Source organism: Silene latifolia, chromosome 10, assembly GCF_048544455.1.
Source record: "Silene latifolia isolate original U9 population chromosome 10, ASM4854445v1, whole genome shotgun sequence".
NCBI lineage: Eukaryota > Viridiplantae > Streptophyta > Magnoliopsida > Caryophyllales > Caryophyllaceae > Silene > Silene latifolia.
Window position 1 is genome coordinate 63,431,438 of NC_133535.1, and position 5,117 is coordinate 63,436,554.

Below are 5,117 nucleotides of genomic sequence, written 5' to 3' on the forward strand. Positions count from 1 at the left end.
TCCGTCAATTTTCAAATAATTTAATTAACTCGTAACGTTATACGATCAATTAATTGATCAATTAAGAGTGTTGCCCTATAGATATGACCTAGGGGATCAACTGATCACCACCGTCGCACGACAGTAATGTCAAACTCTAGTCAGCCAATCATTACCGATATGTGTGGGCCAGTTGAAAGTAAAATATTACTTCCCAATTGTATTCTTTATTATGAGACTTAAACATGTGGTCATCATGATCAACAGTCGTGATCGCATTATTGTCGGAGGACACATATTCAAAACAATCTCCCACTTGTCCTCGACAAGTGTGCGTCACCAATTCTCTTGTCCTATTACTATCTCCCACTCAATGCAAGGTGTCTTTCAGGTCGTACTTGCAAGTGATCATATCAAGAGTGGTTTCCTCGAGTTGGAGAATAACTGATTGACCGGATTTATCCACAATGGATACATTCCGAGCGTGGCCACGCATTTCCAGTTCATTACTCCTCGAGTGGCCCTGAGATATTGTTATAACCCTGACTAGGGGTGGACAATTCCTATCGCACTCATTCCCTTCAACTAGCCACAGCCATCATAACCCAAAATATGCCCATTTGACCCCATTTACGAAGGTCGTAGTAACACAAATCAAAGTTAATCTGAAACTGTGCCATCTTAGGCGAATAGTCTTTAGTCAAAAGAATCGACTCATTTGAATACTATAGCAGCTCTCGCCACGACCAGGCTATATAAATTTGCCATAACTCTATAAGCGGTCATTAGGCCCGACAAAATATTCCTACCAGTCTGCCTATGTGATCGACTAGTCATCTCACATGACTCTATGGCACTTGAACTTACCATCAATCGCATCACAATCTAGTCACTTCGAGACATCACCTCATGTAAGTAACTATGGGCAAATACAATGTTAATCCACGTTCACTTTAACGGGGTTCAATTGTCTCCACAACCCGTTTGGATATAACAAAGTATAAGGTGAGTTAATAATAACTCAAACGACAAATGTCGACATCACACTTGGGTAGTCAATACCATATTACAACCTTGTGATGCATATCGTAAGTGTAAACACTTATTGATTGCAATAGAAGTTTAACATGCCATGTGTCCATGTGTTCAAACTTCTTATACTTGCATTTTCCTTTACATTCATGTTCTCTCTCATAGTATGAACCTTACCAAGTACACATCAAGGTTCCCGACCTTGGTTTTGGTTCTTTATCTTGAACGAACTTCCTTATCGATTATCACATAACGAATGAATTTGTGGTGAATGATATAACTTGTACTGATCAAGTACTCCATCCACACACAATGCACTAGGTATATGTTTTGTAGAGTCTTGCAACAATTTGTCAAGATGATTAGCCTAGCACTTCTTACAAGTCCTAGCATTTTAGGAAAGATTAGTTTTGAGCAACTTATTCTCTAACTAAGTATCTTTCCAAAACTTCTTATTTCTCTTTCTAGCTTGAAAGGTTTAGGATTCTCATAAATCCTTGCATGTGCTCGGATTTTCTATAATATGTGCAACCTCTTGACACACAATAGAGCATTCCGTCAAACACCGAAATCGCTCATCGGATTCTACTCGAGAATTCATGACGTTTCTATTATGGCTTACCAATGAATCATCATGTTCTTATGCATATGATTCATAATTGGACATGTGCATGATTATTCTAATGGCGGAAACATTTGTAACTTTTAATCATGTCATCAACTATATTTAGGTTCAAGGAACGACCATGACTGCTAATGGCAATTCCATTTTCATTTAAATGAATAACCTACGTATCTCGTTGATTCGATGTGTATCTAACAATACTTATCCAACATCTCATGATGTAGTTGGATTCATCATGGTCCATTTTCATCCAGAATTGAAAACTCAAATGCTTCTTTATGAAAGAAGGTATTAGCTCGTCATTCTTCAATGAGTGATGAGTTGTAAACATTCAAAGGATGATAGCTCCCACTAAATTCCATGTCTTCACATGATAATTTCCTAACTCCCACTGGATTCCACATGTTTCGAAATTTACTTCTTAATTGAAACATTTCAAGAATTGGAATATAAATTGCATTGTCAAGTTATTAAGATAAAACCATATATGTTCCCATCATATCCATTCAAAATACTTATTTTGAAGTGGTCTTTATCTTAACCTTATTAAAAGAGATTTTAATCTCTAATTCACACATGTCATAATGATGTGTAGCAAATGTCATTATTCAAATATAAATAATATCTAGAACACGTCCTTCGAAAAATCACTTTCAGAAGGAGGTTTAACCAATTCATTTTCATAATCAGGTTAAGTAATGACATCTGTGTGGTTAAAACTTGGCTATTGAAGATATCGGTATATCAATCCTTGCAACTTGTCAATAACTAGTATGTTATTTTGATTCATTTAGGCACTTAAGTAAATCGCAAGGTTGAAACTATTGGTCAAAATTTTCATAAACTTAGTCAAAACTCTTGTTAAGACTTTACTTTAGTCATTTTGTTCCAAAACTTTCTTTTGGTCTCCTCGTGTAGTTATCTTGAGAACATTCTCTTACGATTACTTCACTTGGTCTCTTTAGTCATATAGAACTTACTTGAGACCATAGATCTCATCTATTTGGTATACTATATAAATAGATATACCTTCATTCAAATCATTCTCTCTTGCGTAGATCTTCATTTACACAAGTACACAATTTTATCTTGCCTTGTGTGTTGTGTTCTCATCTTTCTCCCACTCTATCTTTAGAATAAATACACTAGAGATTCAAAGATAGCATATGAGACACAAGTAATGATGTTGAAGTATAAGGAGAACTATCTCATAGATTGACTAATAGATTTCGTAAGTGTACTTGGTGATTGACATTCCTTTAAGAGAGTTCATAGACTCAACACTACTTTATAAATGATCATACACAAGCCTTAAGCATGTGGACATATAATGAATCCCGTCATTATAGTTGTCTATTAGATCACTTTAAGTGAATAATCATATGTTTCTAAGAGCAAGCATTTAAATACGGATTTTAGAACAAAGGATAAAATGATAAAACGGGTGACTTGGGTTGCAAACCAAGTCACCATTATCCAAAATACAACAAATTATCCAAAATACCTTTCCATGTCGAACACGGAAACTTAAGGTTCTAAAAATCCAAAACATAATTTAAAATAAGACAATAAAAAGCGAAGCTCCATGAAAGCTATTCCTAGCTCCTTGATGGTTTCTTAAGCTTGCTTTTCTTTTCCTTTGTCTTTGCTTGGTGGAGGCCCTATTTACAATAAAAAGGGAGATACATTATCACAACTTTGTATCACAATACCATAGTTGAATTAGAAACATAAAAGAAAGGATAGTCATTTACCTACTGGAGTAATCTTTCCAGCCTTAATATCACCAAGGTATTTGGAACAATGTCTTTTCCAATGTCCCATACCATTACAATAATGCCATTTGTCAAGAGGACCCTTCTTGATTTTTGAAGTGCTAGCTTCACAAGTCCTAGCTTTGGTGAAAGTGGGAGCTTGCTTCTTACCCTTCCTCCCATTCTTCTTGAACTTCCCCTTACTCTTAATGCTTATGTTAAGCACATCCTTGGGTGGGTTCACATTTAACCCCATGTCCCTTTAGAAGCACAAGTAACTTGTGCAATTCTTGAAGAGACACATCCTTGTCTTGCATGTTAAAATTCACCCGGAATTGAACATACGCTTTGACTTTGGACAAGGAGTGTAGAATCCTATCTACAACAAGTTCTTTGGGGATTTCAACTTTTTGAATTTTCAAGGTCTCGACAAGCTCCATAAGTTTGAGCACATGAGGGCTAACCTTTTGGCCCTCTTTGAAGTCGAGATCAAAGAATGCCACGGCCGCCTCATATTGGACGATCCGCGGAGTTTGTGAAAACATTGTCACAAGCTTGGAGTAAATCTCATTAGCGTTGCCCATTTTAAAGGCTCTCCTTTGGAGATCCGCCTCCATTGCAAATACCAAGACATTTTTCATTGCGGCGGACTCCTTTTGGTAAGCCTCATATGCTTCCCTAGTGGCGGCGGTCGACCTAGTAGTAGGTTCGGGAGGAGAGGCCTCGGTAAGGTAACGAAGCTTGTCGTCACCTTGGGCGGCTAATTTGAGTTGGGCATCCCAATCGGAGAAATTTGACCCATTCTTTTCAAGTTTACATCGATCCATGAAGGATCGGAGCCAAGATGTATTAGCGAGAGGCGTGGCGTTAGGGGTTGGTGTTGCCATTTGTTACGAGAAAAAGAAGTGGTCTACAAAACAAAATAGAAGGAGTAAAACAAATGTCGTTTTAATAATACTCATAAAAATGTATAATTTAAACAAGTTTTATGCATTTTTCTAGTGACCTCTACCCAACTAGATAAATGATTCCAAGACCCAAATTCATATCGACTTAGGCACGGTATGGCCGATGAAACCTTTATCAATATAACTCGGTGGATTAACGTTTTAATCGATTATACTTTTAGAACTTTTGGTCGATAAAATTACTCTAATAATTATCTTTAGCCCAAAACACATCCGACAAGGGCACGGTATGGCCGATGAAACCCTTATCAAAAACTTTTGTTGAGTTCAATCCAAGTTTCGAATAAATGTGTCCATGATCCAAATCCACATCAATTTAGGCACGGTATGGCCGATGAAACCCTTATCAATATGAACTCGGTGGATAGACATTTATCACCCACTTCCCCTACGTAACAAGGTTTGTACCCCGGTAGGGCCGAGTGCACTCCCTCGCGAAATAGGTTTTCATGGTTTCTACTATTTGGTAAGGCTATGTCTCAATTTATTGTTTTAGCGAGAGGTCATGTCAATTTATTATCTATCACGTTTTAAGTGAACTAAAGCGGTGAACTACGATAATTCTAATTGACACGGTCGATAAACTCGATGAAAGAAGATGCATGTTTTAGTTATGGCGATTTAGCGATGCATGCGACATATAAATAAAATGCAAACATAAAATAAATCCTAGTATGACCTTCCTAAAATAGAAAAACTATTTAACTATTACATATTCGGAAACCAACTCCATTGGTCCCTTGAACTTCGGTTGTGGCA